The sequence below is a fragment of the Schistocerca piceifrons genome, chromosome 2 (assembly GCF_021461385.2).
Source record: "Schistocerca piceifrons isolate TAMUIC-IGC-003096 chromosome 2, iqSchPice1.1, whole genome shotgun sequence".
Taxonomy (NCBI): domain Eukaryota; kingdom Metazoa; phylum Arthropoda; class Insecta; order Orthoptera; family Acrididae; genus Schistocerca; species Schistocerca piceifrons.
The window spans coordinates 991745851-991758401 of record NC_060139.1 but is presented as its reverse complement, the minus strand read 5'-3'; the positions used below and the strand labels follow the sequence as shown (position 1 = coordinate 991758401).

Sequence of the window (12551 nt, the reverse complement as noted above, 5' to 3'; positions counted from 1 at the left end):
GTGAAACCTTGGAACTGCCAAAAGGCATTCCCATTAAAAATGAATGCAGGAAATAAAAATACACTCTGGCAGAATGTGTCATAGTGGGCATAGTAGGTGGAAGAATGTATAAGTGTGTTGGACAGAGGGTCCCATATGCTAGTGGCTTGGGTGATTCTTTTATAGGTTGGAGGCAACGGGACCCACCACGTTATAGTTTGCATGGGGCAGGGGATAACGATGTACGGCCATTGGAGTTGGCAATGGTAAATTTTCAATTGTAGGCAACTAAGTTTAAAAGCAGTCTCTCATGTAAGCGAGGGCTACAGCACAATACTAGTGTTAGACTTTCTGCATCACCATCATGTCATAATTGACCTTTGACAGTATGAAGCGAAACTTAGTGGGAAGACATTCCAGTGAGGGGAAGCTGTTTTCAATGTTGACCTGTTGTGAGGAGCATCTGCAGTAGGAGGTGATCCAATTAAACCACAAGTAATGACATGAAGCTTTAATTCCATGACTGTGTGTCAAATGACATTATGAAGACACTGTGGGTGAGTGTGGAGCCTGACTCACTAGCTGGTATGATGTGTATAATGGAAACACTAGAGAGTAGTGATTTATTGGGTGTAGCACATTGCTCAGTGAGACGAAGTGTTGTACATGTACAGGAAAAGGGCAGAAGCAAGATAATATGCATCAATGTGGATAATTTTGGCATCTAGAAGGTTAAGCAGTTAAAGTAAACATTAGTGGCAATACATTAAAGATTCAAGAAGAGGAAGATTGCTACACAGAAGGTGTGATCTACGAACAGGCACAAGACTCTCTAAGACCACAATGCACGATAAGTATTGATTCACTCTGGTAGATGTCTTAGGATGGTTTAACTGAACTCCAGCAGGGAATCATTTTGTGCTGACTATAACAATCAATTTCTCTCATTATATAGATATGGTGCTGATGCTGGACAAGCAGGCTGCCACATTTGGTGAACAGATGGGTGTTGAAGTTTGGGTGACCAGAGACAGTCTTCATGTAGGACATGATGAAGGAGAGATGTTGGTTGTTGAGAATAAAAACTTAAGCACTAGCCCACTTCATCCTCAACCAAATAGAAGGATGGAGTGGGTTCACTGAATGATGAGGAGGATACTTATTGATTACATCAACTACCACCACAGGGCCTGAGATGTGTATTTACCTTTTGTGGGGAGCTGTATAATTTGAAAGTGGACATCAGCACATGGTTGTCATCATCTCAGGTGGTGTATGGTAAAAAGATACTGTCACCATTAGACATTATTAAGCATAAAGGGAGTGGGAACAGAGATTCTGTATGGGTGTTCACAAGTTTGGAAGAGGGTCCAAAAAGTAAGCACCAAGACACTGGAGATGCAAGAGGAGGCAGTGAAGTCCACAGGAAACTTGCCTCAGTACAAGATGGGCCACATATGGTGAAGGGTGAATTTGTGAATGTGAGGACAGGTTCGTGGCCTCGTCTACTGATTCTATGAGCGCATAAGCAGTAGAAACTGAGTAGGCTAATGGTGAGAGTGGTTTGTCAGTTATCAGATCAGAAGCTTCAACACTATGTGTGTTGTAGAGTCCCTCTCGGGCTAGAAAGAATTTCTGCCAATGGTCGTCATTCAAGATGTGGAGAAAGTCTTATTTGCGACTACTGAAGGTGCTCTTTTGAAAGCTATAGCTCACACCAACATCACCTATCACCAGATCTCACAAAGGAACAACAGAAGAAGCTACTTGCCATTCTTCAAGAGTTCTCTGAATGTGTCAATCCACAGGTAAAGAGAAAATTAGACAAATCAATGGTGAAGCACCAGATTAGCACTGGAGACCATCAACAAATAAGCCAGAGAGCATACTGTGTTTCAGCAATGGAACGGCAAATAATTCGTGACGAGGTAGAGAAAATTATGAAGAATGACATCATTCAGCCTTCGCAGAGCCCATGTCATCACCAGTGGTCCTTGTCATGAAGAAGGATGGCAGTTGGGACTTTTGTGTTGATTACAGGAAGCTTAATAAGATAACTAAAAAGGGAATTTTGCCTCTTTCATGAATTGACGATACACGAGATTGTCTGAAGGGCGCTAAGTTTTTCTCAACCATGGCATGTACTCAAGATACTGGCACATCGAAGTAGATGAGGCTGATCATGAGAAAACTGCATTCATCACCCCTGGGAGCCTGTATGAGTTTAAGGTAATGCCATTTGGTTTGTGTAATGCACCAGCAACTTTTGAATGGATGATGGATAATCTTCTAAGGCACCTGAAGTGAACGATGCGTCTTTCTTATTTAGATGACATTATAGTGTTCTCAGAGACATTTGATGAACATATAAAAAGACTGAGGGCTGTTCTTAAGTGTCTCCAACAAGGCAGACTGAAACTTAATCCAAGAAAGTGTCTCTTTGGAGCAAAAGAAATCAAAATACTTGGACACCTTGAGTCAAACGAAGGTGTGCGGCCAGACACAGAAAAGGTGAAATCTATAATGGAATTTCCTATTCCTAAAAGTATTAGAGATGTGAGAAGCTTCCTCAGATTATATTCTTGTTGTTGTTGTGGTCTTCAGTCCTGAGACTTGTTCGATGCAGCTCTCCATGCTACTCTATCCTGTGCAAGCTTCTTCATCTCCCAGTATCTACTACACCCAACATCCTTCTGAATCTTATTACTGTCATTTTATCAAAGACTTTTGTATCAAAGCCAGGCCACTCAAAGAGTTGTTAAGACCTGATGCTAAATTTATCTGGGGTGGTGCTCAACAAGATTCTTTCAATGTGCTGCAAAAAGCTCTGATGACTGACCCTGTACTAGGTCTGTATGATGAGAGAGCACCTACAGAACTACACACAGATGCCAGCGGGTATGGGATCGGTGCTGTTCTGGTGCAAATTTCGGGTGGAAAAGAGAAGGTTATAGCCTATGCTTCTAGGACACTAACACAAGCTGAGAGAAACTACTCAACTAGAGAAAGAGAATGTCTTGCTGTGATCTGAGCCATGTGAAAATTTTGACAGTATCTCTATGGAACTGACGGGCTTGGGAGAGCCAGTCCTGACAAAACTCTACCATCTGGTGAGCAAGATGTATGAAACAGGCGAAATACCCTCAGACTTCAAGAAGAATATAATAATTCCAATCCCAAAGAAAGCAGGTGTTGACAGATGTGAAAATTACCGAACTATCAGTTTAATAAGTCACAGCTGCAAAATACTAACACGAATTCTTTACAGACGAATGGAAAAACTAGTAGAAGCCAACCTAGGGGAAGATCAGTTTGGATTCCGTAGAAACACTGGAAAACGTGAGGCAATACTGACCTTACGACTTATCTTAGAAGAAAGATTAAGGAATGGCAAACCTACGTTTCTAGCATTTGTAGACTTAGAGAAAGCTTTTGACAATGTTGACTGGAATACTCTCTTTCAAATTCTAAAGGTGGCAGGGGTAAAATACAGGGAGTGAAAGGCTATTCACAATTTGTACAGAAAACAGATGGCAGTTATAAGAGTCGAGGGACGTGAAAGGGAAGCAGTGGTTGGGAAGGGAGTAAGACAGGGTTGTAGCCTCTCCCCGATGTTGTTCAATCTGTATATTGAGCAAGCAGTAAAGGAAACAAAAGAAAAATTCGGAGTAGGTATTAAAATTCATGGAGAAGAAATAAAAACTTTGAGGATCGCCGATGACATTGTAATTCTGTCAGAGACAGCAAAGGACTTGGAAGAGCAGTTGAATGGAATGGACAGTGTCTTGAAAGGAGGATATAAGATGAACATCAACAAAAGTAAAACAATGATAATGGAATGTAGTCTAATTAAGTCGGGTGATGCTGAGGGAATTAGATTAGGAAATGAGACACTTAAAGTAGTAAAGGAGTTTTGCTATTTGGGGAGCAAAATAACTGATGATGGTCGAAGTAGAGAGGATATAAAATGTAGACTGGCAATGGCAAGGAAAGCGTTTCTGAAGAAGAGAAATTTGTTAACATCCAGTATTGATTTAAGTGTCAGGAAGTCATTTCTGAAAGTATTCGTATGGAGTGTAGCCATGTATGGAAGACCGTCAGGAAGTGAAACATGGACGATAAATAGTTTGGACAAGAAGAGAATAGAAGCTTTCGAAATGTGGTGCTACAGAAGAATGCTGAAGATTAGATGGGTAGATCACATAACTAATGAGGAAGTATTGAATAGGATTGGGGAGAAGAGAAGTTTGTGGCACAACTTGACCAGAAGAAGGGATTAGTTGGTAGGACATGTTCTGAGGCATCAAGGGATCACCAATTTAGTATTGGAGGGCAGCGTGGAGGGTAAAAATCGTAGAGGGAGACCAAGAGATGAATACACTAAGCAGATTCAGAAGGATGTAGGTTGCAGTAGGTACTGGGAGATGAAAAAGCTTGCATAGGATAGAGTAGCATGGAGAGCTGCATCAAACCAATCTCAGGACTGAAGACCACAACAACAACAACTCTATGGAAGGCCATTCACAGTTGTTACAGACCATCATTCACTTTGTTTGTTGTCACGTCTTAAGGATCCAACAGGACGACTTGCCAGGTGGGCACTATGCCTTCAAGACATACATTACCATAGTGTACAAAAGTGGAAGAAAACACCAAGATGCCAACTGTTTCTCAGAAAACCTTGTGCAAGACCATCAAGGCTTTGATGAAGATAGTGACTCTCTCACTGAACTCCAGGATCTCTCTGCTGAGCAGAATAAGGACACCAAGATATCTCAAATTATGCTTGCCTTAAATTGCTCAGATGATGTGAAAGGACAATTTCAGGTAGTTAATGGATTACTTTGCAAGAAAAACTTTGATCCATTTGGAAAGAGGTGACTACCAATGATTCCTAAACACACGCGCTTAGATGTTCTACAGAAATTCCATGACACACCTGGGGCTGGTCATTTAGGATTTATTAAGGCATACGATAGAATCCACAAGAGATTTTTCTGGCCAGGTTTATTTAGGAGTTACCGCCACTATGTGTTGCACTGTTGGGAGTGCCAGAGGAGAAAGGCAGTTCCTCAGAAACCACCTGGCCGACTGATACCAATTCCACCAGCCAAAACACACTTTCCAGCATGTTGGGATTGACCTCCTTGGACGATTCCCAGCATCTGCTAGTGGCAATAGATGGATTATTGTTTGCACTCATTATCTGATATGCTATGCCATTACAAGAGCCGTGAAAACAGCCGAAGCATCCAAGGTAGCCAAATTCATTGTGGAAGACATTGTATTAAAACACAGTGCCCCAAGGTTGTTAATTATGGATCGTGGTAAAGATTTGCAATCAAATCTTGTGACAGAGATAAACCGTCGGTGCAATGTTACTCGCCACCTGATGACTGCCTACCACCTGCAAACTAATGGGCTTAATGAATGCCTTAGTAAGACCTTGGCCGACATGCTATCAATGTTCATCAATGTTGAGCAGAGAAACGTTTGCCTACAACACCGCCAAACAAGACACCACAGGATTTACGTCATTTTTCCTGGTGCCTGGGCATGAGGCGACTACGACGATAGACACTGTGTCTCCATTACATACTGATGATATGGACGATGACTACATTAGCCAGATGTTAACCAGAGATAAGGAAGCTTGGTAGTTAGCTCGACTCCGCATGCTGCAGGCTCAAGAAAAAAATCGCCGAAGGTATGATGTGAGTCACCGCCCTGTTGTCTACCAGCCTGGTTACCTCATCTGGATCTTCACTCCTGTTCAGAAGGTTGGTCTCTTTGAGAAGCTCCTCAGGCGCTACTTTGGACCTTATAAGGTATATGGGTAGATCACATAACTAATGAGGAGGTATCGAATAGAATTAGGGAGAAGAGGAATTTGTGGCACACCTTGACTAGAAGAAGGAATCGGTTGGTAGGACATGTTCTGAGGCATCAAGGGATCACCAATTTATATTGGAGGGCAGCGTGGAGGGTAAAAATTGTAGAGGGAGACCTAGAGATGAATACACTAAGCAGATTTAGAAGGATGTAGGTTGCAGTAGGTACTGGGAGATTAAGCTTGCACAGGAGAGAGTAGCATGGAGAGCTGCATCAAACCAGTCTCTAGACTGAAGACCACAACAACAACAACAAGGTTGTAATAGAGTTGTCTGACGTTACTTATGAAGTAGAAGATTTTGACCCCGACACAAAACGACAAAAGATCAGAGATGCGGTCCACGTCCTTCAAATGACGTCCTATAAGGATCTTGCAACCCAGGGTAAATTCGAAGCTCCAGCATCAGGCAACAAGCGGAAAGGTGAAGAAGAGTGTAGCAGGAAAAGAAGTTCTAAGAAGATCACCGCCAGAGCAAGAATCAGTCATCAGGAGTAGGAGTATGCAGGACTGATGACTCGTTCTCGGACTAGGAGGATGTAATATGGAGATGCTGTTCTCTTAAGTAGGGAGCAATGTCACAGAAGAAGCTGAGTAGCACTGTGGTTTAGTGGTTATGATACTAAACAGATGCATGGAGGTTCGTGAGTTCAGAACTCACCTGGACTGTACAGTTTTAATTTCTGTATTTGGTTTGAATACATTCTAGAAGTATCCACAAATATCAAGAATCATTGTACTGGAATGTTCTGTAGCTGCATATATACTGTATGTGCTCTGGCCGGAGGCAGTTTGTTCCAACCTCTTGCATGTGCAAGTGCTGAATAAACCTTTGTTAATTGAAGTTAGTGTTCATCATTCATCTAATTGCACCTTCTTATATGTGACAATATTTGTGTTTGACTTCTGCACCCGCCATTTTCCAACTGTATTTGGAACAGCTGATTGCACAAGTGCCAAACTGTTCAAACTATTTGGACGATATTGCCGTAGCAGGTCATTCACCTGAAGAACATATTGCAAATTTTCATGCTTTGTTTTGCATGTTATCTGATTCAGGACTAAAGTGTAGACTGGACAAATGAGATTTTTTTTAAACCTGAGTGACAGTATCTTGGTCATGTCGTAAACAGTCAAGGTGTACATACCCTTCAGTCACATTTGTTAGCCTTATGAGATTTGCCAGTTCCTTGCAAGTCACAGAATTGTAGTCAGTCTTAGGGAAAATGAACTATTATATTCGGTTCATACCAAACGCTGCACAAATGCAGCTCCACTGCATCACTTGCGTTGAAAGAATGTCCCCTTTGTTTGGACAGATGAGTGTTAAGTAGCTTTTTAAAAACTTAAAGATGCATTGCTCAGTGATCGATGCTTAGTTCGCTTTGATCCTGACAAACCAGTTGTATTCCTCTTATGAAGTCAGTGCACTGCTTTCACACAGAATTGGTGATAAAGACAGGCCTACTGCTTTCGCATCAAAAGTGTTATCAAAAGTTCAGTGTTATATTCAGAAATCGAGAAAGAGGCTTTGGCTATTGTGTATGGAGCCATCAAATTCCACCACTACTTGTATGGCAGAAAATTCTACTTAGTAATGGATCACAAGCCTTCGTAGTCTTTGTTTCCTCCAATAAAACCAGTTCCTGTACAAACTGTCCAAAAATTGCAAAGATGTGCTTTGTTGTTGCCTCAATACCAGTTCGAGATTGTGTATTGTCCGATAGCTCAACATGGTAATGCGGAACCACTTTCACTGATTGGCCCTCATACAGGCTTTGACTCTTCTGCTGCATCTTGTTGTCACATCGATGCTCAGGATTCTGAATTTCTTCAGTCTTTTCCACTGAATTATAAGAAAATTGCACAGGCCATGGAAGCTGATCCAGATTTGAACGTTTTGCTAACATACATTCCCACATCTTGGCCTCACTCATTGAATAGCGTAAAGAACTCTGTCCTGCACTGATACTTTGAACATCAGCATAGCCTCACTGTCCAGAAAGATGTAGTTCTTGTTCAAAATGATGTAGACAGTCACTTGTGTTGATCCCTAAAGCTTTGCAAAAGGAAGTGTTGCAGTTACTTCACCAAGGACACTGTGTGATTGTTCGTATGAAACAGTTGACACATCGACACTGTACTTGACAGGATTTGGACACCCATATAGAACAGATGATGTCACAGTGTCATCCATGCATGTGTGGAAAATCAGTCCACTCCACCAAAAAAATTCTCTGCTTGGCCTAAGTCACAATCGCCATGGCAGTGTGTGGACATAGACTTTGTGGGACCTTTTTTGGAACACTCAATGGTTGATTGTGGTTGACTCGTGTAGTAAGCTTCCTTTTGCTGAGCCAATGAACTCGACAATGTCACTAGCACAATTCAGGTGTTGTCCTCTATTTTTTGCCTTGAAGGTTTACCTGGAGTAATAGTGTCAGAGAGCAGGTCACAGTTCACGTCAAATGAATTTTCAAACATTCTGTGAACACAATAGCATACAGCATCTAACTAGTGCACCGCTCCATCCACAGTCAAACGGCAAAGTAGAATGTTTTGTCAGAACCTTTAAGTGGCAGGTGACCAACCTTCACCCCGCAGTCACCAGTGATCAAGCATTACAACTGTTTCTCGCCTCATATTGTTCGCACCCACAAGATGGGCCATCGCCTGTGGAATTGCTTAATGGTTGCCACCATTGGACATTGCTCCACCTGCTCCACCCTCCTCAGCATCCGGCACTGAAGGAAGGCCCCAAGTATCGCTTCTCATTGCATAATATTTCCTTTTACAGGGTTTTTAGCAGCCATCAGACGGTGGGCACAAGGTGAGATTGTCTATGACTTTGCACTTACATGTACCTTATTTCAGGTCCATATGCTTGCAGTGCCGACATCAAACTGAACTTCGCCTCTCTCATGCACACAATGATTTTGCTGTGTCTCTTCCCCCAGATTCACAGGTTCAGAGGACAGCATGGCCACAACAGCCGCCAGAGGGTGTCCTTACCACACCGCGGGACAACCCCATGGAGACGGAGACTTCGCCTACTCCGCCTCCTCTCGTCCTACTGATAGAGCTGGAACTGCCCATACCATAGCATTTGCCGCCTTCTTAATCTAGTTCCTGGCATCAGGAGGTGGACACATACCCTTCTGACTGTTTTCCACGGACATTTCTGCCAGAGAGCAGGCCAGATGATGGGGTACAACCAGAAGCTTGACATCCCCTCCAGCCAAAGCTTGCAGTCATGCAAGGCATCCACCCTCCTGCCTCCCCTGCTATGGTCACACTCCCTACATGATGACAGTCCACTGCTTTGGGGGTAAGGTATGTTCTGGCATATCAACAAGTGCCAGCATAGAGATGAAGAACACAAGAGGAGAGAAGGCTGTGAGACAATGACAGCCAACAGCTTACTGGCTAGGACCGCAACACGACAGCAGCGGCTTTTACAAGAAAGGAATACAAATGCTGCTCCTGCCATCCACGGCCGCACAGTACTAGATGCAGCCTAGCAGAGAGCGCTATGATAGCAGTTATTGATAATTCATCGTCATTGCTTGTATGGACATTGCATGTCACCCATCACTTGCAACACCGTTTTAAATACAAAGTTAAGTATTCTCGATCTTCTTTATAGTAATAAAAACTATTAATGTGATTTGCTTGAATTGTTGTATATCTATCCAAGAGTGCAGCATCCTTTAGGCACCCTATAAGCGATGAGTGTGCAGGACCCCACAGTATCACCTATAAGAAACATGTGGTACAGCAAAGGGCATCCACATAGTACCACCCTATGCAAACCTATTCATCGGCCATCCCTTGCTGACAGTATGGGTAATGTAACGGATGATGATAAAAAGAAGGCCAAAATTCTAAACCTAGCTTTCAAAAACTTGTTTACGGTATAGGACTGCAGCACCATTCCCCTTTTCAATTATCAAACAAACACAAGGATGGCTGACATAGTGTTTAGTGTATCTGGGATTGTAAAACAGTTAAGATCCTTAGATGTCAGGAAGGCATCTGGCCCAGATGGTACCCCTGTGAGATTATATGTTGACTATGCTACAGATATAGCACCATTCTTATCCATCATCTATCAGAGGTCATTGGAACAGCAGAAAGCTCCACGGGACTGGAAGAAGGCCCAGGTCATAACAATCTATAAAAAGGGTAGAAAATCAGATGCACATAGTTACCGTCCAATTTCACTGACATCGATTTGTTGTAGAATCATGGAACATATTTTGTGTTCAGACATAATGACCTTTCTAGACTCTGAGAAGCTCATCTGCAGAAACCAGCACAATTTTAGGAAACAGCAGTCATGCGAGGCACAGCTGGCCCTCTTTGTGCATGATATACAACAGGCTCTGAATACCGGTTTCCAGGCTGATGCCACATTTCTCTACTTTCAAAAGACATTCCACTCAGTTCTACACTGTCGCTTGCTCCAAAAAGTGCGCGCTTTCGGTCTATCTGATGACATACGCGGTTGAATAGAAAGTTTTCTAACAGACAGAGAGCATTTACATATGTCTGCCTGTGTCTGTATATGTGCGGATGGATATGTGTGTGTGTGTGTGTGTGTGTGTGTGCGAGTGTATACCTGTCCTTTTTTCCCCCTAAGGTAAGTCTTTCCGCTCCCGGGATTGGAATGACTCCTTACCATCTCCCTTAAAACCCACATCCTTTCGTCTTTCCCTCTCCTTCTCCCTTTCCTGTTGAAGCAACCGTGGGTTGCAAAAGCTTAATTTGTGTGTGTGTGTTTGTGTGTTTTTTGTCTCTATCAACATACCAATGCTTTCGTTTGGTAAGTTACAGCATCTTTGTTTTAGATATATTTTTCCCACGTGGAATGTTTCCCTCTACTTTTTTCCCCCCTCCTGAGGCAAGCTGGCCCACAACTGTTGTAACTGGTCCTCAATATTGTAGATACTGGCAGTGAGATGGAGTTCATGTTTCAGCTGGCCCCACACATGTTCTATCATGGCAGATCTGGGGATCTTGCTGGCCAGTGGAGTACCTCAATGTCATGCAGACAGTTCATAGAGACAGGTGATATGCGAAAGTGAGCATTGTCCTGATGAAAAATAGTATCACAGTAATACAACCTCTCCCCAGGTTGCCACAGTGCTTACAGATAATTGTCATCCAGGGTACTGGTGAACTTTGATTCATCACTGAGCACAATATGATGCCATTCACCAGCAGTCCACACCTCCCTGTTACAGCATCATTCCAAACACACCCATTTGTGTTGAGCTAATGGCAGCCTATGCATGAAGTGTTCATTCCTTAGTCTGGCTGCTGCTAGTCTGCAAACAAAGATGTGTGGGATGACACAGAATGTTGCAGAGAGTCCGTTACCTGTCCTCAAAAGGCAAACACATATGTGAAGGGGTGCTTGGGGCACAGTACAGAGATCACCCCCTTGTGGTGATCAGACATGGCTGACTGGAACCTTGACAATGAGTTTTACTGCCCTCATATAACCATGCAGCCCAACATCAGACCACTATAACATCAGAATGCCTCCCAAATCTGGATATTGCATAATTCAACCTTCTGAACAACTGGAGATCCACCCTCAAACACTGTCAGGTGCTGAAAATGATGTGTCAAACAAGTATGCGGCGTCTCCTTGTTCTCCACAGTGATCACTCAACATCCAATTCTGCTCACACCCCTCATATACTATATCAGGCCTGACAGTAACATTGAACATGAATAATGCTGATGCACCCTGTTGACCATTTTACCAATCACAGAGAATTGCTGCTCTACTTAGTTACATGCACATTGCTGATGTATACATGAACGAAGTTATCTTTATGTCTGTCTTCTGGGTCCTTCACTTTTTTGTCAGGTACAGGAGCTACAGTACATGTAAAATGTTGCTAACGCTACCTTCTTTTTATTATTGCACATGCCTTCATGTAACTAATTCATTGGTAAAAAATTATCTTTCAATTGTTTGTTGTTACATGTACAAACTGTTCAGTACTGTGATTTCTTTGATAAGTACAAGTACCATTGACTACAGCAGCTTGCTCAGTAATGTGTAGCAATCACAATTACAAATTAAAGTCAGCCTGGAGGTGCCTCTGGACACATAGGTTAAGAAACTAGACTTAAGTGAAACTAAATGTTTGTCTACTTTTACATGAAAACTTTGGTGATATAATGTTTCATTTAGAATTACTTTTGTTACACAGAACTACAACAAAAAACTACATTGAAATCTTGTATAATCTGACAGCAATATTCTATATCTACATCTATGTACATACTCTACAAACAACAGTATGGTGTAGAGTGGAGGGTACAATGTACCACTATTAGCCATTTCCCTTCTTGTTCCACACACAACTGGAGCGAGCAAAAAATGACTTTCTATAAGCCTCCGTATAAGCTGTAATTTTCCTCATCTTACATTCGTGGTACTTAGGCAAAATTTAAATTGCAGCAGAAGAATTGTTCTACAATCACTTTCAAACACCAGCTCTCTAAATTTTCTCAACATCATTCCTCATAAAGGATGTCGCATTCCCTCTGCAGATTCCATTATAGTTCCCAAGGCATCTCCGCAATACTTGCATGTCAACTGAATCTACTAGTAACAAATCTAGCAGCTCAGCTCTGAATTGATTCAATGTCTTCCTTTAAT

General features: G+C 42.4%; 1 protein-coding gene across 1 annotated transcript in view; it reads right to left on the bottom strand.

The window, feature by feature from the left end:
- Positions 1 to 12551, bottom strand: part of LOC124776746 (dynein axonemal heavy chain 7-like) — an 881127-nt gene that overhangs the window by 495180 nt on the left and 373396 nt on the right.